The sequence below is a fragment of the Enhydra lutris genome, unplaced genomic scaffold, assembly GCF_002288905.1.
Source record: "Enhydra lutris kenyoni isolate GAN:26980312 unplaced genomic scaffold, ASM228890v2 scaffoldscaffold8, whole genome shotgun sequence".
Taxonomy (NCBI): Eukaryota; Metazoa; Chordata; class Mammalia; order Carnivora; family Mustelidae; genus Enhydra; species Enhydra lutris.
In genome coordinates this window covers 4,651,592-4,676,696 of record NW_019154092.1, presented here as the reverse complement: position 1 = coordinate 4,676,696, position 25,105 = coordinate 4,651,592, and the positions used below count along the sequence as shown (strand labels likewise).

The 25,105-nt window shown below is 49.9% G+C and overlaps 1 protein-coding gene across 3 annotated transcripts in view; it reads left to right on the top strand.

The window, feature by feature from the left end:
- Positions 1-764: 764 nt before the first annotated feature.
- The window catches only part of LOC111142742 (low density lipoprotein receptor class A domain containing 4), a 431,898-nt gene continuing 407,557 nt past the window's right edge, over positions 765-25,105 (top strand). For 2 of the 3 annotated variants that reach the window (XM_022496037.1, XM_022496035.1), the window contains exon 1: positions 765-826. The gene's annotated coding sequence lies outside the window, so the exon portion shown is untranslated. Of the gene's footprint in view, positions 827-1,226; positions 1,270-25,105 lie in introns of those variants that run through there. The other variant, XM_022496036.1, reaches the window with a different exon arrangement.

Here is a 25,105-nt window from a genome sequence, read left to right as displayed (position 1 = left end):
GCCAGCCAGCCAGCCGTCTCTCCGCACTTGGAGTTCCCTGTCCGGCCGGCGGTGGGCGCGCGCCCCACGAGGCCCGAGCCCGCCGCCTTGTGCTGAGCCGGCCGGCCCCGCCGTGCCTTGGGGTCCCGCGGCCTCGGCGCCCGCACGCCCCCAGCTCCGTGCACGCAGCCTGCAGAGGTTGGTGCGGCTCGCGCACTCGGGGTCGAGACCGGCCCACCTGCCGGCAGCACGGCGGCCCTCGCCGCCCTCGCGGCCTGGCCGCACGCCGGGTCCCCGCCGCGGAGGGGGATGGGGAGGGAGGAGAGACTGGAGGAGTTGGAGACAGACACAGCCTCGGCGAGCACAGTTACGGCTGGAGACAGACGGCGGCGGGAGGCGGAACACTCCCCCCCTCCGGCGACGGGAGGCGGGACACCTCCCTCGGCGGCTGCAGCACCGTCTCCCTCCTCCCCCCTCCTCCCGGAGGCTGCGGGCCGGGCCCGGCGGGACAGGCAGGCGATTGCGGCTGGCCCTGCCCGCCCCGCGCGCCGCAGCGGCCGGCCGGAGATCCCCTGCGAGCCGGGGAGGAGCCGCCGCCGCCAGACAGGCTGCGAGTCTCTGGGAAAGTGAAAGGGGGGCGGGGAGCGCGGGGGAGGCCCGGGGGTAAGGTCCCCGGCTCTTAAAGAGACCCGGCGCACCGCGCCGCGCTCCCCGCCGACCCGCTGCGCGCCCCCCAGCCGCGGCGGCCCCGCATCCTGCGCCCCTCCCCCGCGGCCAGCAGGGCCGGTGGCCCGGAGGGCCGCAGTACGAGCGGTCCCCCGCCTCTGCTCCAGAGGGACGGCCGCAGGTGAGTGCAGATCCGAGGTGGCTGTTGTGGTCTCGGCGTCTGGCCCAAGTTCAGCGCGGCGCTGGGGCGGGAAGGGGGGAGGCTGGGGAGGGCAGGGGGCGGAGGACGCGGGGACAGGACGCTCCGGGAACGGGACGTCCGCGAGCCTGCGCCGTCGGCGGGGGCGGGAGGGAGCTGCGCAGCCCCGTGAGTCCTCCCCAGACCGGCGAGTCCCCCGGAGACGAGTTCTCCAGGTCTGAGGCTGTGTAGTCCGTGGGCACGGCGGCGTCCTGGGGCGCTCGCCCGGGGCGCGTGTCGGGAGGGCGACCCGGCACTCCGAACCGAGGCGCCGCCGCCTCTGCTTGTGTGCTCTGCTGGAGGAACGCTGCCGACCTATTTCTCGGTGCCCGGCGCGGGGTGTCCTGCGGTTGCAGGACCTAATTCTGCACCGCGGGGAGGCCGGGGTAAGAGCCGCGGTAACTGCCCAAACTGAGGTCTCGGTTCCCTGGGGCCTGTCAGCGAGCCACTGCAGGCGGTGGGGTGGGGGTGGGGGGGACTGGAGGTCAGCGGGAAGCGGGAAGATCGTGCAGGACCTTGCTGGGGAGTTTGCGGGAAGGAAAAGGGGCGGGAGCGGGCGGTACTCTGAACCCTGCATCCCGCTGCTGGACAGCCCGCAGCCCGCGGCTCCGCACTCCGGGACCCCTCAGGTCGCGCCCCGCGCCCCTGGGGCCCGCCTCACCCGGCGTCTGCCCGGGTCCCCCAGCGCGCGTTGACGTCGGTCGCGGGGCCGCCCGCAGCTCCCGGCATTGGCTGGAAGTCGATTGTCTCCCGGCGGCTGCTGTTAACACTCAGGCTAGGTCTCTGAGCCTCGGAGGAAGCAGGCGTGTGTTCAATTTCTCTTTGACCCTTAACGGTGGAATAAACAGGAAACGACGAGCACCCAGCCCGGGCTCAGCACTTGCCTTTGTTGTGGGGTCCTCTTTGCACAGTGACGAGGAGGCGTCCCTGGGACCCCTGCCGGGTGCGCCGCCCGGAGTGGCGTTGGGGGCGAGCCGTGTAAGTACGCGGCTGGAAGACAGTGGGCTCGATTCAGGTTAATTTGCTGGGATGGTGGAGAGGGCATTTGCTTGTTTCAAAACTTTTTTTTTTTTTTTTTTTTTTTCCATTGGAAAAGGAAGACTTGGCTTCCCGTTGAGGCAGAGATTTTCAGGAGGACGACACGGAGCACGGTGGGTGGGTGGTACCTGGAGAAGACGCGTCAGTCAGTGCCCTGGTTCCCGGTTTAGCTGGCGGGGCACCGTGCAGCGGGTCAGAACAGCGAGAACTCTTTAAAGCAAGAAGGGCTTCCTTGCTCCTAGCCCGGCACGGGAATGATTGCTGAGTGGCATTGGCCACATAAGCTAGCTTAATTTTTGTTTTCCCCAAAGAGTCTTTTAATTAGCTAGAATTGTGTAATTTTGATTTGCTTCTTTTCTCTTTCTCTGTGTCCCCTCTATTACCTTCTCTTTTTTTGCGATTACTTTGGCTTCGATATCCCCAGGCCCTACTTACAGTTCAGGACTGCTTTCTACAATGTCAATTAATTACTGTGATAAATATTCATTGATGACCTACTGTGTGCTAGGCATTGTAGGCTGCGAGGTGAGATAAGCTATTAGAGGATGTTGAGTCTGAGAGTTACTCTAAGTAAGTTTCTTGCAGTGGAGGTGGGTAGAGATGGTCAGCAGCCTTGGTTCTTAAAAATATATAGGTCCCATGGCTGGCATGGAGGTTGGTGCCTTCCTTTACGGCTAGTACTAGGAAACCTCCGTTTAAGATGGCCCTTTCCACTTGTTTGGCTAGCCAAGAAAGATATTCTTCCATTTGTATTTTTCTTGGAGCTTCTGGACTGAGCTTTGCATTGACAAGGAATGTTCTGTAGAAACTGCCACTGCATGAAGCCATGTTCTGCATTTTGTATGACTATTTAGTTCTTTCTAGTATTTATATTGAATTTCCTGTCATCTGTATATCTGTCTTTGTGCTCTGCACAGTTCTCTTGCAACATATTCTTTATGTTTGGTAAAGGATCATAATGTCAAATTTGAGTCATTACATAAACGAACGAATAGATCTGAATATTGCCCATCCTATGCACAGTTATTGAATTATAATATTTGGTTTCCTATCAACCCTTGAATGCTATTTGATGGCCTTTGCAAAGCAGTGCTTTTTACAACATGGGTAAATGCCTCATGATCTTTGAAAGCTTCATTCTTTTAAGAGCTTCAGTTTGCAATTGACATTGAACACACTGTTAGGAATTAGGGCCAAGACTGTAAATGCCGGTTAGGATGTGCTGTAATGGAGTTGCAGCTCCTTCCTCCCTTGTTTTAAAAAGACTCTTTTAATTTCTTAACATTTTTCTGTTGCCCTTGGAAGAGTTTGCTATCACTGGCCATGGGTTCTAGTTCATGTAGGTTTGTATTTACTATGGAGAAGACTTTTCCCACAGGGTTTTAGGACGGTCTCTTGAATCCTCTTGAGGGCTTGGTTTGCATGACCACAGTCCTGCAGAGGAATCCAGCCAGTGCCACCTGCTTATTAAGGGATTTTGTACCAATTTGTTGGCACATGATTTGAGAATCAAAGCCCCGCACTCTCCCCACCTCTCTTCGACCCCTGCCATAGTATATACATACATAGACAAATATTTCCCCCCAACTGCTGACAGTGTTCTAAGAATAGTTTTCTTGCCTGGCGTGCTGAGAGCAAGGACCCATCTGCAGAGGTGTTTACAGTTTGGGACTGTGCTGTAGTCTTGGTTGACTTAGCAGCCTGCCAGAGTAGCCTTGTAGCTCATGGGACGCCGTCTGTTTTTCATCTGGGCTGCTGGAGGGGCAGTTCCCAGCTGGACAGGGCCTCAGAGAGAGCTGAGAATGACTTTTGCTCTATGAGGGTAGTTTCTGTCCTGATGTCAAGCAGAGACCCTTAAGCTCTGTCTGGATCCCTTTGCTGTCACCTAGCTGTCAGTCACCCATGGTCTAGGCTGGAGAGGACTGCTCTGTGTAAACACAAGCACTCTCAGGGCTGGGGCAGGGACACTTGGTTGTGACATTTGCTTGTCCAATCTCTCTGGTAGTTCTTGCCCTATTTCTTCTCATGTTTAATCATCTAGACTTATGGAGTTTCTATGATGTGCCTGTCCTTTTGGGTGAGACTGAGTAGAGGAGCAATAGCTATAAAAAGATTATTCCATATTAACCTGTAAAGTTTTTAGAAATGTTAAACAACTTGATTTAGACACAGAGCTATTAAATACAAACAGTAGCAAAAATGCCCTGTAGTCCCATCTTGCCCTTTTGTCGCTTCTTCCTCTTTCTCCCTTCCTCCCTCTAGTCCATCCGTCCGTCCATCCGTCCGTCCTTCCTTCCTAACTTCCTTCCTTTTTCCCTTCCTCCTCCCTCCCTCCCTTTCTTCTTATCTCAGAAAACTCTTCTGGAAGCCATTATTTTCTGGTGTCAGAGTGACTTTCTGCCTACATGGGATTCTTTAGTCTAGAATTACACCTTGACCTATATTATGCGTGTGCATGGAACGTGAGTCTTAAGTTTTAAAATAGGAACATAAAGTTTCTTTCTACTATTTGCAAATTTAGGCCCCAAGACCTACCACTTTTTTAGGAAAATTGTGTGTGTGTGTGGGGGGGGGCGTTATTCGTTTCACTGTTAGGCAGCTGGAGTGAACAGCCCCCCAGAACCTGTACTATTAATTGCTACAGAAATATTGGATTCCTATTCCCAGTGACTATTGTTTTTTCCTCTGTCATAGGAGGAATTGAAAATAGTGTTTGTGTTGTCTCATATCCATGTGAGATGGATTGTTTTTCTTTGAATTTCCACTAAAAATGGCACTTTGGCCTTTTAAGCTGTTTTTGTGAGGACTTTTCTTTCCACTAGGCTTGTTTTCCAGATAGGTCTTGGAAATTACGAAGAACATAGCTATAATTTCTCTCTTGATTGGCAGCTGAGAGCTTTCCTGAACAAAAATAAGGCTACACTGTGCCAAATGGTTGACTTTTCTAGAATAAAAACTCTAAAGGGTATGCAGAAAGTCCTCTGGTTAATATATTGGCATTCCCAGAACCCACTAAAACTCCGGCAGCCTGCCAGACACCACTTAATGAGGACGCAGAATGTCTGGCTCAAATCCCCACGAGCAGAAGGGGGTGGGGAGCTGATGTCCACACCCTTTATTAATTTTTAATGACTGTACTTTTGTTTTGCAGATTTTGCTCTGTACCCCCCCTCATGACTGACCCCCACCACATCGCCCCTCCCACCCATCCGTTTATTTACTCATTTACTTGGCATCAGAAAAATGTTGAGACTTTCTAAGGTTAAGAATCCTGCTGAGGGATCACTTCTGTTTGTGGCGGTGCTTTTGTCGTTGCTTTTCTTTCTTTTTCTCTCCTCCCAACCCTTTTTCAGACAAGGAAGAGAGAGAAGGAACAGAAAAAGAGATGACAACTTTTTTTTATTTTTTTTTTTATGATGCTTTATTGTCTGCTGGAAGAGAACCATTTACGAAACTTTAAGTTTGTCAGACAGTTTATATGACAGTGCAAGTTGGTGCTTGCCAAGCTCCAGACAGATTGCTAATGTTACATGACAGGGATAAATGAATTACCACTGTCTGCAACACGCTTGCACTGCAATCGCGCTCTGGAGCCGGCGTCCGGGCGCTGCGCACCCAGGGAGCCTGCTGGCTGTGCAGCTGGGAGGAAGGCCTCTCTGCCTCTTGCCTAGAATTCTGTGACTTGGTTCGGAAATGAAAAGGGTGTGTCTCTCGCTTTTATTTTTGGCAGGGCTGCAGGGTAGCAGAATGGATGGAACAGCTGTGTGTCCTTCGCGTCACTGGGCAGCTCTGCCCCCTTGCCCTGCCCTTCCCCTCTGGCCCCACCACATTCTTCCCTCTGCACCAGGGGGCATGGCACCTAGCCTTCCTCCCAGGGACCTGCTGCGGACAACACTAAACGTTGTTCTCAGCTGCTCAGGCCTTTAGTGTTCCCGAAGCCAAGTTTCAAGCTGTTTACAGTTGCGTTCTTTCTGCAGGTGCAGACATTGAGAACAAATTGTCTGAGATAAGTGTGTGTGTGTGTGTGTGTGTGTGTGTGTGTGTGTGCGTGCGTGTGTGTGTGTGCGCTGCCCTGGGAGGGGGCAGGGTGGCACTCCTTGGGCATAATGTACTTTCATCTCTGGCAATTTGGATAGTCAGCTGGCAGAGTGACAGGTGTAATGAACTTAATGGTCTTGCTCTAGTTGTTAGCGGACACACCGCTCATATTACAAAGCCACCTCCTAAGTTGGGCCCCTGCCAAATGACTTGCTCTTCTCCTTGCAGACGAGATTCAGGGCCTGGACTACTCCAGTGAACGTGAAGGTCAGGAATTAGGTGGGTGTGAGCAAACATCTGTGTGTCCTCATCCACATGGTCCCTAAATGGACCTCGAATTTCTCTTCAAAGTAAAAGCGTTGATTCATCTTGCAAAAAGGATGCATCCCATCCACCCTCGGCTGGTCAGTCCTCCATGAGAGGTGTGGCAAGGGACCCTCTGTGTAGGTGTGTGGACTCCTTATCCCTGGGGTTTGCAGAATAGCAGGCTTCCTACGGGGCCTTGTCAGTTCTCAGCCGGCTGGTGGCCACTGATCTCCAGAGATGGGCCAGGCCTGTGGCTGGTGGAGGCTCCACTGGGCAGTGGTTTCATTGTCTGGGGCCCCAAGGGCCTGCAACCTCCCCAGAGCTGGGGAGGGGATTTCCATAGTAAAATCTCACAGCTTCCAGAAGGCAAGAGTGGAGAGTCCACGGCAGGAGGCCAGGCTGCTTTTGGAAGGGCTCCTGGACCTCTGGTGGGCCCGCCTCCACTAGGGCACTTGGTCAGAGAATAGTAGTAGCGGTTCCAGACACTTGTAGAGTGCTGACTGTATGCCAGGCTCTTCTTAGTGTTGCACATATATGAACTAATTTTGTCCTCGGTGCAGCCCTTTGACATCTGGACTGCTCCATCCCCAGCTTGCAGGAAGGCAGCGAGAAGCCTGGGAATTACCCAGAGTCGCACCTCTAGTAAACAAAGGGTGGGGTCAGACACAGCCCAGGCGTTCTCTCACTTGGGGTCTGGGCTGGGACTCTAGGTCGCCCGAGGTCAGCCCCCAAGCCAGAAGTTCTTCACCAGGGACCTGTTGGTGGAGCTGGGTGGAGGAGGACAAGTTGGGTGGAGGAGGACGGAGCCCTTTCTCTCTGGTCCCGGTCCCGGAACAGGTCCCAGCAAGCGCCTTTCTTCTTCCTTCCTGCTTTTATCTGTGGCTCTGATTATGGCCCCCTCATCGCCATTCCCCATTCTTCTTTCTAGCTGTTTCCTGTTCGTGTCACGCTGGTGACAAGGCTGTTGGTAACTTTGTTTTGTCCACCTCGAACCTTGAGTCCCTCAAGGCAGATGAAGTGAAAATCAGCAGCAGGATTGTTGGCTGAGGTACTCTGCACCATTCCTTAAAAACCTCTTCTGTTAGTCTTGTCTGGGTCGATGTCGATGTTGATGATCAGAGCGTTAGGACCTGTTTTCTGAGGGGTGAACTGAGACCGGTGGAGGAGAAGCCTTCTGTCTGCTGTGGGTCTTGTGGGGCTGTGGGGAGGCTGAATGAGGCCCTCCTGGGTGTTTGTTCATTCAGAAGGATCCAGATCATCTAGTACATGGAATGCTATTGATTTCATTTCCCTTTGCTTCCTGCATTTGGGAAAAACAAAACAAAACAAAACAAAATCATCATATCTTTAAGAGTCTCTATTTTGATTCATGAGGGCATCAATTAATCAACCACACATATTGACGTGTCCTTCTTAAGAAAGAGTGTCCGTTTTGGACAAACCCAAATGTTTGGGATTACAGCAAGTTCTTAGGTGACGCAGATTCCCTTGGGCCTGGCAGGACAGCCCCTCAGCTCTTTGCAAGCCCATGGCAGTGGGGCAAGAACGGGAATCCATGGGAATCCATGGTAGCCCCTGAGCCCAGCCAGGTGATTGGGGTCACTGTCGAATGTATTATGGTGTCCACACGTTGTGGGGTACTGGAAGTTCCTGTTCTGGTCTGTGCTCGGTCCTCCCCATCTCCACGGCCCTGAGTAACAGTGTTTTCGCATGGCTTGTCCCAGAGTGCATCAGTCGTCAGTTCCCCGGGACATGCTCATCACAGCCTATGTGGCAGGCTTTAGCATTGCCTGTCAAGGCAGACATGGAGGCCTGGGTGCGCCAGCTGCCAGTCCAGCTCTGTCCACTCTAGTTGAACCTGACATTTCATTCCACAGAGACACAGCAAGAGAGGGAACACAAGCAGGAGGAATGGGAGAGGGAGAAGCAGGCTTCTTGATGAGCAGGGAGCCTGATGCGGGGCTCGATCCCAGGACTCTGGGAATCATGACCTGAGCTGAAGGCAGATGCCTTCACAGACTGAGCCACCCAGGCACCCCTGAAATTCTATTTTTTCCCCCTGATTATATTCTTATTGAGCATAATTAGAAACAAGGAAACCAAGAAGAAGAAAAAAGAAACAAAGAAGAAAATGAAAATAACTAAAATTGTCTTTGATTCTACTACTTTTAGAAGACCTCTTTTATAGGTTAGTAGATTCTTTCCAGCCTATAAAATTATATGTAGAACGTATGTACATTTTCAGACTTTGTATTTTACCGTGAACATTTTTTCATGTAATTTAAATATTCTCCAAAGATACCAATGCTGATAACTATAACATTCTACTCTATGGTTATATTGTTTTTTTGTTTTTTTTTAATCTGTTTGGGACATTAAGGATGTTACCAGTTTTCTGTATTCTAAATGATACTGAGGTGAACATTTTGATTACATCCTTTGATAGATTCCTAAAAGGGAGGATCATGGGTATAAGAACTTTTAGAGGGTCTTCCAAAAGTATCACCAGCTTGCTTTTCAGAAAGGATGGGGCATTTTGCACTCCCATAGACAAAAGGGTGTCTACACCCTTGCCAATGCTAGGTATTATTATTAAAAAAATCTTTGCAAATTGGGCAGTAAATGTTATGATTACATTTTCCTTTCCATCTTTTTGTTATAAGAATCTAGTTTTAGGGGAGCCTGGGTGGCTCAGTTGGTTGAGCGTCTGCCTTCAGCACAGGTCATGATCCCAGGGTTCTGGGATTGAGCCCCTCATCGGGCTCCCTGCTTGGTGGGTAGCCTGCTTCTCCCTCTCCCACTCCCCCTGTTTGTGTTCCCTCTCTTGCTGTCTCTCTCTCTGCCAAATAAATACGTAATAAAATCTTAAAAAAAAAAAAAGAATCTAAGTCAGTATCATCTGGATCATAGGTGAAAAGAGTTTTGCTGTTTGCTAGAGTTTTGTTGTGGGCAAACAGTGATTTAGTGGATGATCTCCTCAGGGAGGTATAAGATCTTCGTGCTATTTTATTTTATTTTATTTTATTTTATTTTTTTAAAGATTTTATTTATTTTATTTTGAGAGAGAGACAGTGAGAGAGAGCATGAGCGAGGAGAAGGTCAGAGGGAGAAGCAGACTCCCCATGGAGCTGGGAGCCCGACGTGGGACTCGATCCCGGGAGCCCGGGATCATGACCTGAGCCGAAGGCAGTCGTCCAACCAACTGAGCCACCCAGGCATCCCTATTTTATTTTATTTTTAAGATTTTTATTTATTTCTTTGACACAGAGAGAGAGAGATCACAAGTCGGCAGAGAGGCAGGCAGAGAGAGGGGTAAGTAGGGCCACTGCTGAGCAGAGGGCCCGATGCGGGGCTCGATTCCAGGACCCCGAGATCATGATCTGAGCTGAAGGCAGAGGCTTAACCCACTGAGCCACCTAGGAGCCCCGATCTTTGTGCTATTTTAATTTCGAGATAAATTCTACTTAGGTAGGCTAAAGACACTAAATAATCTAATACATTTTAAAATAAAATTAGAGGATTTTATGGCCAAAGACTGCACCTGCTCTCTTCTCCCTCCCCCAATCATCACCCTACCCTGTGGGGGAATTTGGGCTCACAGTGGAAGAGTGAGGGCCAGGAGAGAGATGGATTCAGTGGCCAGCTGCTCGAACACGGTGTGACGTCTCCTTTAGTCACTCCTTTCCTTTTCGAAGACTACTTTCTGAGATCATGCTCTTCCCTATCCTTGTCCCCAAGGATGCCAATGTAGAACTCATCCTCTTATGTTTGACCTGAGGATTGCTACACAACACTTGACCTTGCTACCTCTGCCGAGGGCACTCCCTTCCTGCTTCCACAGGCTTGGCTGTTTGCTTCTGGCTGAGGCCTTTGCCCTTTTAGAGGCTCACGCAACCATCAACAGTGTCTGGCTTGCTAAGCTGATTGCTCCCGAAGCTGGAGGGAAGGGGAAAATCATCTTAGTAGATTTCAATTAAGTAAAGCAAAGCAGTTTTGTTTTCTCAGAAAGGCAGGCTTTTCAGCTGGAAGGTTGGGAGCGGCTGGCCAGAGGGAAACCCATTTCACAGTCCTGGCTGTGAGGGGGGAGGGGGCAAAACAGAAGCCCTGTATCTTTGGGGCCAGTCCCACGTAGCTTGTTGCGTTCACGCTCACCTTTGTGTGTCTGTTCAGTGGTGTTGATCATGCTCTGGGGTGCATGGTGGAAGTACACCCCATCTGGGGCATGCCAGGTGAGCAGTGGGCAGGGTCCTCGCCTCTGTGCTCAGGTGAGTGAGCCCTGGCACCTCAGGCATGGGTGGCACCCAGCTCCGTGTGGGCAGTGGCCTGCATCTCTCCCCCGCTGGCCACGCAGTCAACTCCCAACTGCGTTCCAGGTGCAAATCCGCTCTTGGCCTTGGCAGGTAGTGTGGACAGTGCCAAGGCCTTGGAGATGGAGTGTGCAGAAGACCGCCATTGGGTGGGAGGGCTGGTTGGTGGCCACCCGGGTGGTCCAACCATGAGGGGTCAGGCAGCACCTTTGTGGGGGGCAGCTTGTGCTGGGTCCCTTGCAGAAACTGGCTAGGAGTGTCCCAGGGAGTTGCGTGCTAGTGATGTTATTGAATAGTTGGCTGGAACATTTACTCAGGGCACTTTGGGTGATTGAAAAATACACCTTGTGTACCTTCCTTCTGTTTGCTGTTGGCTGATATGTACGGGGCTGACAGACTTTTGTTTAATTTGACCTCCCTGCATTTGGCTTGCTCCTTCAACAGAATGATAAAATGCCAGGATGTTTTTCTAGGAAGGACAGAGGGCCTTTTTGGACATAATGCATGCATAATTTTAGAGGTGGAGGAGATGTTTACAGTTGGATGGCTTGGGTGAATGTTTGTTCTCTTGCTCCTTCAGCTATTAAGATAAATACCGTCCCCTTACAGAATGTAGCTTTCATCCTATTGGTGTTTAAAGGTGAGATTCAAAATATTTACTTCTTGTACGAAATCTTCACTTCCTTAGTTTACTCAAGCTAGGTCTTGGGATTTTAAAAAACTTTTTCTTTTCATCCGAAGAATAATGTAAAAATATTAAATATTGTACATGTACAGTCATAACTCTGTAATTATGTAGAAAATTTAATCCAGATAAATCATAATTGTTTTCTGATAAATACAGTTAGACATTAAATGGAGTTGGAGTTATTTAATGGAACTCCTAGTGCATTACTTTGCAATGTGAATGCATCCTTTTACTGATATAACATGGTTTATATATTGGATTTTAAAAATTGGGGCACATCTGTGTGCTTAAGGGGATGGCTTCCATTCTGAAATCTGCCACGAGGCAGGCAGGCTGTTCTCACTTGACCCACCTGAGGAAGCAACAGCAGGGCAAAAACGTGGGGCTGAGCGCAGCGCCCGCAGCACCCCGCTGTCCGCAGTGTGTGTGGAAGAGTCTTAGTAGACGTGTTGTAATGGGGTTGCTTATAAAGGGTTGCTTTCCTCTGCCTCTCCTGGGTGTATCTTCTGGGCTCTTGTCTGACTGAGCCCTTGGGAGGCTGCATGATTTTAGGAAGATCTGTTGGCCCTTCTCTAAAACAACTATCTGCTCACCTGTTAGGTTTTGAAGGGGGTTAGGTAAGATAATGCATATGCAAGCTGGTGGGGAGAGGCTAAGTAAACTAGTGAGTGCTCAGGAAATGGCTGCTGTTTTGAAGTCAGGTAAGTATTTGTGAGGCACCTGTCCAGCTGGTGTGGCGCAGATCCAGCTCCTGCCCTCTGGGGGACTTGGAGACTCAAAGACAAGGTAGACTACGTGTCCAGGAAGCACCCAGCAGCTAAGAGCCAGAGGTTTATAATCAGGTCTCTAGTTAAGAGTGGGAAACCTGGGGGCGCCTGGGTGGCTCAGGGGGTTAAAGCCTCTGCCTTCAGCTGAGGTCATGATCTCAGGGTCCTGGGATCGAGCCCTGCATCGGGCTCTCTGCTCAGTGGGGAGCCTGCTTCCTCCTCTCTCTCTGCCTGCCTCTCTGCCTACTTGTGATCTCAAGTTGTCAAATAAAAAAAAAAAAAAAAAAAAGAGTGGGAAACCCGGGGCTCCTGGGTGGCTCAGTTGTTAAGCGTCTGCGTTCAGCTCAGGTCATGATCTCAGGATCCTGGGATCGAGCCCCGCATTGGGCTCCCTGCTCTGCGGGAAGCCTGCTGCTCCCTCTCCCACTACCCCTGCTTGTGTTCCCTCTCTCGCTGTGTCTCTCTCTGTCAAATAAATAAACAAAATCTTAAAAAAAAAAAAAAAAAGAGTGGGAAACCCTATTTAAGCCTGAGTCAGGAAGGGCTTTGTATGTGAGAGAGTGAGATGGCAGGGTCTGATGGGCCTCGTGTGTTGCCTCTCTTCCCTGCTCCGTATTCTTGTGGAGCCTTGTGATGCCCAGGCATTGGCTCTGCCCCCACACTGCTGGAAGGCAGGCGCCTACGTGGTTGCTGCACTGGGCGACTGGCCTGGCCAGTGCGTTGGTGGCACCGGGAGGTATGAAGGGCCTGGAGGAGTGAAGAGGACCTCTGGGTCTACTCTGGTCTGTCAAGGAAGACTTTGGGAGAGGATGACTCGGGGCTGAGACTTGGTGAAGAAACACAGTTTTGCCAGGTTGACAAGCAGGGATAGGGTGTTCATAGTCACTGGCTTCCGGAAGGCTAGATGCACTGGGCTCTAGAAGGCAAATATCAGGGTTTCAAACTTCTGTGTGTAAGTGTATGCTACATTTTTACTGCGGTACATGTGTGTTAATTTATAAATACATGTGACCTCTGTGTGTGCTCACACTTTTTTGCTCATAGGAGTTTGTGCTTAAAAAAATTGGGATTCCTGGGCACCTGGGCTGGCTCAGACAGTGGAGCATGTGACTCTTTGATCTCGGGGTTTTAAGTTCGAGCTCCACGTTGGGTGTAGAGATTACTTAAAAGTAAACAATCTTTTTTTTTTTTTAAGATTTTATTTATTCATTTGAGAGAGAGACAGAGACAGAGCACAAGCAGTAGAAGAGGCAGAGGGAGAGAGAGAAGCAGACTTCCTTCTGAGCTGGGAGCCCGATGTGGGGCTCAGTCCCAGGACCCCGGGATCACGACCTGAGCTGAAGGCAGATGCTTAAACGACTGAGCCACCCAGGTGCCCTGAGGATGGTGAAGTTCAGTTAATATGCTGAGGGGGTCGTGGGGGCTGTGGGGGCTGCAGGGATAAGTAAACATTTGGTTCTTTTCCTGCCTTCAGAGACTGTACATTATGGCCAGAGTTTTGAGTGTCAAACGCCTGGCAGTGTTAGTCAGTGAGGCAGCATGCCCAGAGAATGGAGATCTGTGCTGATGGTTAGTGAGAGGGGCTCTCATCGGGGAGGGGTGCAAGGGCAAGGGGGCTGAGGACAAATTTTGTAGGAAAAAAAAGGCAGTTGACACGTGTGACATGTGCCTCTGTCGATGGGCAAGGACCAGAAGAGAAAGGTGTGCTGGAAGGGTGTGGATAAAGGCAGGGGAACCTGGAGGGGCATTTGAACACCAGTCCATTGTCACCATCGGAGCTGGTAAACATTAGGTGTTGTCATTATCATTTTCGTTCTTGTGTCATGGCACTGGATTAAGGTAGGCAAGACTCTTCTGTGGAGTCCTTCCTCCCATCTTTGCTGAGGACCGAATGCACAGCCAGTAATGGTGAAGAAAAACAAGCCTGCTGGGCTTAATTTCCGTATCTATTTGCTTGCCCTGGGTACTCTGTCTTGACTGTGGTTTTTTAATACTCAGTATTTGTTCACATTTTACAAAATGCTTACATTTCCTCCTTGGTGCCGTTCATACCAGGAAGGCAGGTTTATCATTTCCACATGGTAACAATAATGCCTTCTATTTGCAAAACATTTGTAACTTTTTAAAGCTCCTCACAGACAGTATCTCATCTCAGGTTCCTTCGCTTGAAGGAACAAATAATTAATGAAATGTACATAGAAGCGTAATTAACGGATTTGTTCCTTATTCTTCTCTAATGTGGCCATTAGCTGAATGTAGAATTCAGACTGGAGTTTATTTTAATGTGCAAAACCTAATGGGAAAGAGATGCTCTGTCATTGTCCAAACCACATGGCAAGGTATTTTCTGCAGTTGCTGGGACCAAGGCTTTGCCCCTTGCTTGCTGGCTGGACACTCAGGTGACATAATTTTGAGAGATTAGGGTAGAGCACTCAAAATCCAATTCATGAGTACTGCCAAACCACACATCCTTTCTCAGAGGGATTGTGTAGACGAGATCTCACAGAAGTGAAGTGTGCCGGCGGCCTGGGTGGATGTTGGGAGCCTCCTCTTGTTTCTTTTCCTTTGGGAAAGGAAAGCTTGCTGGTGAGCCCGTTGTGGCACTTAAAAAGCAGCAAATCTAAAGTGTCCACCTGTTGGTTAGGGTGGAGCGTGTGCCCTGCACACCGTCTTGGGCGCTGAGAGTCCAGACAGAGCACTTGGGATCTCTGTCCTCCTGGGTTCGAGCCCTACATTGGGCTCCCTGCTTGGCAGGAAGCCTGCTTCTCTCTCTCCCACCCTGCCTGCTTGTGTTCCCTCTCTCGCTGTCTCTCTCTCTCTGTCAAATAAATAAATAAGATCTTAAAAAAAAAAAAATCCTTGGTATGCCAGGGTGGCTCAGTTGGTTAAGCATCTGCCTTTGGCTCAGGTCATGGTCCCGGGTCCTGGGATCGAGTCCGGTATCCAGCTCTCTGCTTGGCGGGGAGCCTGCTTCTCCCTCTGCCTACTGCTCCCCCTACTTGTGCTTTCTCTTTCTCTCTAACAAATAAATACATGAAATCTTAAAAAAAAAGAAATCCTTTTCATTCCGAGCTGGGTCCCTTTGTCCTGGTTACATAAGGCTGCTCTGCGGCCTCAGCCCTCCACCAGTGCCTGGCCACCTGGGCCCAGTTTACGCCTCTACCTGTAGTGGCCCCCTTTCGCCACTCAGCCATTTACTGTCATGTGTGGCTCTGCTGCTGCCTCCGGGGTTGCCAAGTATACTGACCCCCTTCTTGTACTCCAAGTGGAAGTCCTTCAGGCCGCTGCTCACGCTTGCTTGGCAGTGTCCTGCTCTCTCTCTCCCTCTCCTCCATAGACCTCAAGGGGTGCATCCTCCTCTCCCTCTCGGAAACCACGCGCACGTGGAGCCTGCCTCGCCCAAGTACTCCAGGCTTGCTTCTGCTGTCCTAGGCCCATAACAGAGACGGAGGCTGCAGCATCTGCTGGCTTTTCCCGGTTGGGACTCCCACTGATGACAGTTTAGTTATCGTTCAATGTGAAGGAGGCAGATGAAGTACTCTGTGATGTCCGTAGGTAATTCGTTGTCGTGATCAGTAAGGACTGAGGCTCAGCTGGGAGCTGCGCACAGGGACTTGGGTGGAGAGCTGGTAGTGAACTGGCCCTGCCTCTGGGGAAGGTGTCTGCCTGGAAGGGCGGCGCGGACAGGAGGTGCTCTTCCCATCGCTTTGAAAGTGAACTTGTCTCCTGTACCATGCAAATATATTCTCTGCTGCGGGACAATAGAGCGGTAACATGATCTGTTCACTGCATTGGCTTGTGTGTTGATTGCGAGGAGATGGCAAGATGGCAGGGAGCCCTTCTGGAGTCGACAGGGGAATGGCAAGCAGAACCCAGTGCAGAATTAGGTGCTTTTGCACACCGGCTGAAGAAGCGAGCGCCCCCTGGTTTGAAATACTCCTTTCTGTGACCTCTTTGTCACTGTCTCCGGGGCTGTTTCATTGACAGCCTTCTCTAGATGTGTCTGAGGCCATGGTCTCCCTACCTCTGTGATGTGGCCCTCAGGCAAAGCCGCCAAGGAGGGCCAGGCTCAGAGCTGGTGTTTAGTGGGGTCTCTCCTTTACCTGTCATTGGAGACGGTTTTTGCACTTAGAACTTTATACCCACATCTGGAAAGCTTAGAGGCAGGATTCTTCTGCACGTATTGAAATTGGTTGTACAGTTGACCCTTGAACAACACAGGCTTGGACTGCGTGGGGCCATGTACATGGGGTTATTTATTTATTTATTTTTGGTAAATACCGTACAGGGCTATAAATTAAATATATTTTCTCTTCCTTGTGATTTCCTTTTTAAAAAAAAATTATTTATTTATTTAACTCATCTCTGCACCCCCCTGTGGGGCTCAAACTCATGGCCCCAAGATTGAGAGTTGCAAGCCCTACCAACTGAGCCAGACGTGGGCCCCTTTGTGATTTTGTTAATACCATTTTTTTTTCTGTATCTTACTTTATTTTAAGAATATGATGTATAGTACATGGGGCGCCTGGGTGGCTCAGTAGTTAAGTATCTGCCTTTGGCTTGGGTCAGGGTTCCAGGGTCCTGGGATCGAGCCCCGCATCTGGCTCGCTGCTCACGGGAAGCCTACTTCTCCCTCTCCCAATCCCCCTGCTTGTGTTCCCTCTCTCGCTGTCTCTTTCTCTGTCAAATAAATAAATATGATCTTAAAAAAAAAAGAATATGATGTATAGTATATATAACATACAGAATAAGTGTTAATCAAGGCCAACAGTAGGCTATTAATAGTTAAGTTTTAGGGAGTCAGAAGTTAGAGATGGATTTTCCACTGTCCAGGGGTTAGTACCCCTACTGTCTGCATTGTTCAGGAGTCAACAGTATATTTGCATAAGGATCTCAGCCCTGAACCCTGAAGTCCAAACTCGTATCTATCTGCCTGTTGGGCATCTCCAGTGTCCTTTGGGCATCTCCAAACCTGTGTCTAAAAACCATGTCCTGATTTCCACTACACCTAATTTCCCTCTGGTTTCCCCCACCTGCCCTTCGCTGCACTGTAGCAGTAACAGCATTCCAGTCTGCCCAGTGAGTCAGGTCACCCATCTTGGAGGATACCTTGACTCTTTTTTGTTTGTTTGTTTCGTTGTTCCCCTTATTCCATCAACAGATCCTCTTTGTTCTGTCTTCTAAGTTGGTCCCAAACCTGCTCACTTGTCACTGGCACGGCTGCTGGCAGCTCAGTGTGTCCCTTCCCGACTCAGGTCAGAGTCTCCTGGCTGGCCAACCCCTGCTCCCGCCCAGTGCCCCAGGAGTCTGGTCTCAGCCCAGCAGTTGATGGGGGCTCTGGGGTCTGGCAGCCCTCCCTCTGCAACTCTTCCCCATGGGCCTTTGTGCTTGCTCTGTTGAAACTCCCCCTTGGGGGCCACACTTCTGTCCCCCACTCCATTCAGTCCTCACTCTGGTGACCCTCCTCAGGTAGCTGTCCCTGACCTTGGGCCCTGCCCGGACCCTGCCCCGGTTTTCTCCATCTGTTCACATGCTGGTTGTTACTCCCCACCCCCACCCCTGAAAAGTAAGTGTGGCGGGGATGCGGGTGTGTCGCTTTGCCTCGTGTTCCCAGGAGGAGCCCAGCAGCAGCCTGGGGACCACGGTGCATGTGCAGGTGAACTCGGGTGGGGGAGGGCGGGTCAGCGGGGGACATGGTGCCGCTGGGGTGAGCCGTGAGCCGTATTCCTTCCCAGGTGGAGCTACTTCTGGGTGCTGGGTGTCTCCCCCTCAGTTACCGTGGGTCAGGTCAGACCTCAGTGCAAACAGAACATCCTGCCAGAAGGGCTGAAGTACAGCCACGGAAGGGAAAGAGGTGTGGAGAGGCTGGCACATCTCAGGTGACCTCATTGCCATCACTCCTCCCACTCCTTGCCTCCTTTCACTCACCTGCATGAAAGCTCTGTGTTACTGTTTCTTCCCAAAGCAAACTATCTGCTAGGAGCTAGGAGAAGCGATTGTTTCCCAGATAGGCTCTTGCCTTCCCTCTCTCCTCCTGCATTTAACTCGCTGGCTAAATAAATTATGGATGAATCAGGTACTATTTCTATGTTTCAAGAAAATTGCTAAAACTGTAAAAGATCATCAGATTTATTCATTTTAGTAAAATCGTCATAGGTACACATTTTCTCTTCAGACAGCATGTCTCTATTATAATCTTGCTTTCCCTCAGCTGTTTTCTTCTGTTCTTGGGATCAGGAAAAGTTCAGAATGGAGAAAAATGGTCTGTGAATCTTTTTTTCCATCTTTTCACCGAAGACCAGGTGTTTGACAGTTACCTGGAGGTCTGACTCATCTTCCAGACATCTGACTGTGCTTTTATTCTGGGATTAGGTACATCATCTTGAGTTTTGTTTTCTTGTCTTGGATTTAAAATCCACAAGGATGTGAAAACTCAGTACCTCGTGGAACAAGGCAAAAAAACCCGAATGAGACAAATTCCAAATAGTGGCAAATAGTACAGCGGTTTATTTCTGCTAATGGTTTTTAGCTTGTGTGGTGTATCATTGCATGCTAGCCTTGCTTGTGAAGGAGATGGGCAGCCGTGGACGGGTCAAGGTCTCTGCTTTGCAGGTTCTTCCCTCCCATCTGGACCATACCTCTGCAGTCCTGCCTGATCCAGGACTGCACATGTCTAGCCTCAGGTTGGGTGGCTTTTCTTGGGGCCAAGCTCCAGTCTTTGCCTCCGTCAGGAACCTGATTTAAATGACACAGACTCGTGTACCTCCATCCGGAATACACCGGAAGCAATTGCAAACAGGACGTTAAAAATAGATGTCTTCCAGTATAATACCAAGGGTGATTTAAAAAATTTTGCCTTTTCTCCTTTTCCGTCTTTCTTACAAGGATCATTTTTATGACAAGAAAATTTCCAGTGAACTTGGTTTCCTCAGGGTGTGGAATAAAAGTCAGTTTCTAAAACGTTGTGGAAAACAATTTGATGTGTGTCTTTTTAAGCGTTTTAGAAGCACGGGTGGAGTTGCTATGGGGATGGTAAGGTTTACTCTCTACAGAGAGTGGTTCCATCTGGCACCACACACTCCCTGAGCCAAGCTGGGCAGTCCTACGCGCAGCAGAGTTTCTCATTAGATGTGGAAACAATTACACATAGCATCACGATTCCATCTTTTTTCCCCCTAAATCTCCATTTAGCTCTGATCGAATGGCAGGACATGATGCCAAACTGCTTTCTACAGCCTCTGACCTCTGTGCCTGTCGTCACCTCTGAGACGGGTGCGTGGCCTACAGTCGGAAGGGGTTCGGTCTTTGCTGGTGGAGCTGGGCTGCTTCCTGAACACGGTGCACAGTGTTGTACCTTGATCGCGCAGGGATTCATTTTCTTTTGCGGATGCGCAGACATCTCTTTGACAGGCATTGTTTTCATTTCCCTTGGCTGCCCCCTCGAAACCACGGCCTCCTTCCCTTCCTGCACTTGTTTAGAACCCATGGGGGTCCCATCTCAATCAGAGATGAGGTTTTGACATTCTGCACGGGGGGCGTGGTGAGGACGTGAAGCATGCAGATCGAGTTCAGTTGTACATTCCATGGAGAATGAAATAAAGTGCTCAAGAAAAGCAGTAGTCTTCTGTCTGTTGGTCTTCCGTTATCCTTGGGGGCCTCACGGGGCTGATGTAAGTGGTGGAGAGGCTGGCATGGGGACGGCTGATGGCCAGCTGGTTGTAATTGGTGATCTTCTCAGAAGTCTGGTGGGGGCCCTGAGCTAGATGTCTGGGGAACCCCATGTTGTTGCAGCTTTTGGTCTCCTTTTGGGGGTGTGCTCTTAGTCTAGTTCTGGTTCCTTATCTGGGAAATGGGGGGGGGTGGCGATGCTTGCCTTCTCAAAAGGTTATTGTGACCATCCGATAAGATGGTTCAGGTGTCTGCTTTGAAAAGCAGAGAACTGAGTTCTTGAATGGTGCGTTGCCCCTGTGTCTTGACCACTTGCGGGGTTGCTGTGTGTCCTGCTGTGTCTGGCCCACTTCCTCTGATGATCTGATAGGACATAGTTCTATCATATCATCATGGATGGCCTCTTTGTACCTGTAACTTCTAGCTTAGGTGCTCATGATGATGGACTGGTAGATGACTGCTGTAGAAGAATGCTGTTTCATTCTTGCCTTGGTGACAAGGGTGATAACTTCACTCAGCCCTGGGATCAGTTGGAACTAGAGTGGTTCTACTTAATGGAAAAAGCAGTTGGAGGACATTCAGGAAACATGAATTCTTATTCCCAGTTCTGTCCCCAAGCAGCATTGTCCCCAAGCAACTCAGTATCTTGTCCTTCAGTGGATGGGATTGCTTGACTGCCCTGGGACAGGCACCATGGATACTCCAGACCTCTGGGCTCAGTTCCCCCACTGAGAACTCCCTTCATGTCAGCATTGCTGTCTAGCACTTCTTGTGCATTATTTTATTTTGTTCATTTAATTCATTTGTGGGCTTGGGTAGTGCTCTGATCATACATGCTGTTAAGATCTTGTCTCCAAATGAGCACCTGGTGTGGAGCCTGGTGGCTTCCTGGGCCCCTCCTGGCTTGCAAGTTCAAGGACTCTGGTTACTTGGGAGTCATAGCTCTTGGCCTGATTATAGACGACATGGGCAGTGGTGAGGAGCTGTTCCCATTCTGCCCTTTCCCATTAAGCACGTGCTCTGAAACTCCGCTGAAAACCCCAGCAGCTACTGGGACCCAGAAACTTAATAACAATACCCAGTATATCTGCCTTTCTTGAGTTGTAGGGTATCCCGTCACTTTGCCCTCCAAGCTCCAGAAGAGATCTAGGAATTCTCTTTGTTAGTTTCCAAGATAGGAACTGGAGACAGAATCCTAAGGACTGGCTGTGATTCATGGTAAAATGTCTTTGTCTTAGCTCTCCAAGCACACTGCTGTCTGGCTTGTGCCCTTTAGGTGTTAGCTCCTGTTGGAGTTCCTCGGCTCACCTGGAAGGATATTGGCATTTCCAGTGCTGTGCAATCTTTTGTTGTTTCTAAATGCCCTCAAAGCCCTTCTGGATGGCACTCAAGCCTTTATTTGGGTTGTTCATTTTCACACCAAAGGAAGACTTCTGTATCTTACCTTGCATGCTGAGTTTCTGTGCTAAGCTGGGAGGGTCCCCGGTTAGTTAGAAGAAAAGGGTGAACAAGAGAGATGTGCCAATTGGGGCATTTTACATACACCAAACCAAGAGCCGGCCTGGTGCAGGGAAGGGGATGTGGGCTGTGGAGTCCCACTAACCTGGGTTCCAGTCTCTGCTGAAATGCATACTGAAGGTGTGTTACTTTTTAGGATTCTGGAGAGACTAAATGAGGCCATGCCTGGGGTGGAGCCAGCATACGGCTGGGACTGGTGGCTGCCTGTGTTTGGAGTGTGGAAAGACATGTTTATAGAGCTGGATTCAGTCTAGCTGTCAGATGGCGTGGCGAAGGCCAGGCTTGCCCACGACCCACACTGGCCCCAGCCCCTGCCCCAGCAGAGCTCATGTGGCGGTTTCTGCACAGAGTTTAGACGATTGCTGACTGCTGCTTGCTCCGAACTGTGGTTGGAGAGGGCATTTGTGTCCTCAGACCCAGCTTGCCCATGGGGGTGCCTGGTGGAAGGGGAGAGGGTCCTGGAAATGTTAATGCAGCTAATCCAATGAGATTAGCCTCCTGAGCTGAGGGATTTGAGAGAACAAAGGGTATTGAAGGGACCACTTAGAAGTTTAAACAGACTCTGTTCTCCCTTTTCACCTACGTCTTGTATAAGGATTTCAATAGCTCCTAAATGAGCTGGCCTGAATGGCAGTAGCGCCCTTTTAAATTCTAATTAGCTGGTGAATTAACTAGTATGAATTTTGATTAGTTAGGATGAATTACAGGTATTAATGATTGTACAGTCTTAGAGCAAATGAAAGTAGCGGTTTATCCAAAGGGGGCTATGGCCAGTCGTCCGGCCAGAGGACTTTAAATAGTCTCAGAAAGACGGTGCTCTCTTTTCACACCGCATTCTTTACCCTGTAAAGCCTGGGACTGGAGCAGCGTGAAGTGGGGAGGAGACTCAGCCCCCTCGCTCTCCTTGGTGGCCCTGGAAGGAGCACAGCCCGCATGGTCTGTAGCTGGCAGGCCTCCAGACGCCCTCTGCAGTGCACCCTGCCACGCGGCTGCACAAGCTTCCTTGCTAGAAAAGACAGCGGCTGTAGCCTTTTCCTCCCAGGGCCGGCCTTGACCTGTCCTGGAGCTGCAGTGTTCATGTTCGCAGCGGCTGGCACTGCAAGCCCCTCTCCACGACAGTGTCGGGTGTAGGTTGGTTGGGGCCGGGGGTGGGGGGGCTGCTCCTGTTTGGCCAAGGAAGGGAATTCATAAGTATATCAATATTTCCTTGGCCTTGCCCTGTTTCAGACAGTCTTGCACGTGCATACTCATTGCATAGTTACATAGGAGAATGTTTTAAAATACCCAGCACGCGTCCATTTCAGTGACGGTGATGGGTTACATGCGTGTGATCAGGGTGTTCTGGAAAGAGTTGCCAGCTCATTTACAAAAGGCCTCACGTGGTCTAGTGTGCTGAAAGTCCATCTCCTGATGGTCAGGGGCTCTGAACTGCAGGCTTAGTGCCCCTGCCCTCCGCCAGGCTCTCACTCCGTACCCTCTTGTCCTTCCTCTGGTGGCAGATTGTGGCCTAGTCTCGTGCTTTTTGGCTGAGAGACAATTGGCCTTGTTTTATGCAGGCTTGGTCCCCTACTCCTCTATTTTGTGTCATGTTGGGCACCTTGTATGACACGGTGCTAGTTTACGAGGACCCAAAGACATGTGAATTTCAGCACTGGACCTGGTGCTTCCTGTGTGATTTCCCATCGTTGTGGATTCACGAGTTCGGCCAGGACACTCTTCACAGGGCCCGCCTACCTGGTCTTCAGCAGTTCTAACGTGCATCATTGCTCTTAAAAGAAAAGCTTTGGTGCTCTGAGAGTTGAGATGGGGCAGAGATCTCAGCTAGAGAGAGTGTGCAAAGCCTTGGCTATACTGATTTTAGCATGGTTGGACCATGGGTGTGTCTCAGGGACAAACATTGAAGAGGGAGCAGCATATGAGTTCAGGCCCAAGGCTTTCTTGCCGAAAGGCTGCTGTTTGTGGGCCCTGATGGTTAGCTAGCCTCACCACTTCTCACCCCTCACTGACCAGCCGGCTGTTGCAAAGGTGACTCTCTGTCACGCCCTGCCCCACCCCACCCCGCCACTGGCCAGGTTCGTCTCATGATGGAGCCTTTTGGATGTTGGTTTCATGGGACACTACTAAGCACATCCAAGCACATCCTATGTCATAATCACTCCTGGTAGAGGCCAAGAATGAAAAGGGTTCATGACTGAGAGACTCTTGTGTACCACAGAGTAGGCTGGCTTTCTGGAGAAGTGGTTGACCACTACCTCCACACTTTCTGCATGAGACAGGATGACAGGGTCATCTGGTATGGTTTCTGTTGCCTGTGCTGGTCACCTTCTGCTGTGGGAATAAGGCTCAGATCAGACCCCAGAGTCTAGTTTCATCACATTTGAGAATAGCTCAGACCTAGGTCTCCATCAGAGAAAAGATCCCATAGGAGAGCTTGGATACGGTTGTTTCCTATTTATTTCTTTATGCATGCCCAGCTTCCTTCCAGAAGTGATTTAAAGACAGCTTAAAAAATACCTATAGTGTTGGGGTGCTTGGGCTCAGTCGTTAAGTGTCTGCCATCAGCTCAGGTCATGATCGCAGGGTCCTGGGATCGAGCCCTACATCGGGCTCCCTGCTCAGCTGGGAACCTGCTTCTCCCTCTTCCACTCCCCCTGCCTGTGTTCCCTCTCTCGCTGTGTCTCTCTCCTCCAAATAAATAAATAAAATCTTTAAAAAAATACCTATAGAGTTAAAATAACAATACAAGATTGAGGTTTTTAGGAAAAAGAAAATACGAGTTTCAGGAGTTTTATTAAACCAGAGGAGTGCTTCAGACATGTCAACTTCTAGAATCCTTTCTTTACACGTGTCCAGGAAAGCCCATCAGAACAATTTTGTTGGGGATTCCAGTATTTCAGGTTTTACCAAAGAAAAGGAAATATCAGGCGACCTCCATACCAGTTCACATTTCTTTTACAGATAAGGGGTTAAGGTTTTTAGGAGGTGCTCTCTAAATAGGCTCTTTAATTCCTACTGGTGTTTTGGTTTCAGGCCTGGAGCTGTGTTTGGGTGATTAGTGACATCTAATTACGGGAGGGCAGGCAAGAGCTTTATAGACTCGAGTCGGATACAGAAGAACTACCTTCGAGCACTGACTAATGTTTTTCATTAGGAAATGGATTTTTCAGAACAATAATACAGAGGCTGATAATATTTTACCTTTTGAAATATGGCCATTCTGGAATAGTATGCAGTTTCTGAAGTGCATAGAATAAGAAAGAAGAACTAAATGTAAAAAAGGTGTATTGTTTTATTAACTCTAATAAAAGTGACTTCCAAGTAGTTTATTTTAATATCATCTAACAGTTTTGCGTGGCCTTGCATTCAGCTCTGACCCCATTTGGCGCAACTTAATTTCAGCTGTTAAACAATTAGAGTCCCCCCTTAGGTCCAAATTGGTGCTGTCATCTTATTTATCAGGAGCAGGGGCGCTGACTGCTGCTTGAGCCTCTAGTCCAGCTTGTCTACAGAGGCCCAGCCCTCCCAGGGCACTGGTCTTGCCTTTGTGCCTTTGTTCCCACCTCCCTCTGTGGGGAGTGTTTCTGAGCTGTCTTTTTTATGATGGAAGCACTTAGAGTCTTTGTGTCTGATTCCAGCTGATCTTAATTTGCAACTGGGCCATGTTTTCTTTGAGTGCCACCTTGCACTGGGCCAGCCCTGGTCCTCCCTGCTGGAGCTGGCCTCTGCCACTTCCCAGGCTCTTAGCTCTTGGGCACACTATGAACTTCTGTAGAATGGGCATAATCACACCTCTCAAACTGTGAGGAGGAAACCTGAGGCAAAGTATGGGGACAACATTCAAAACTTCACATCTGCATCCATCCATCCATCCATCCATCTGCCCAACTCCACC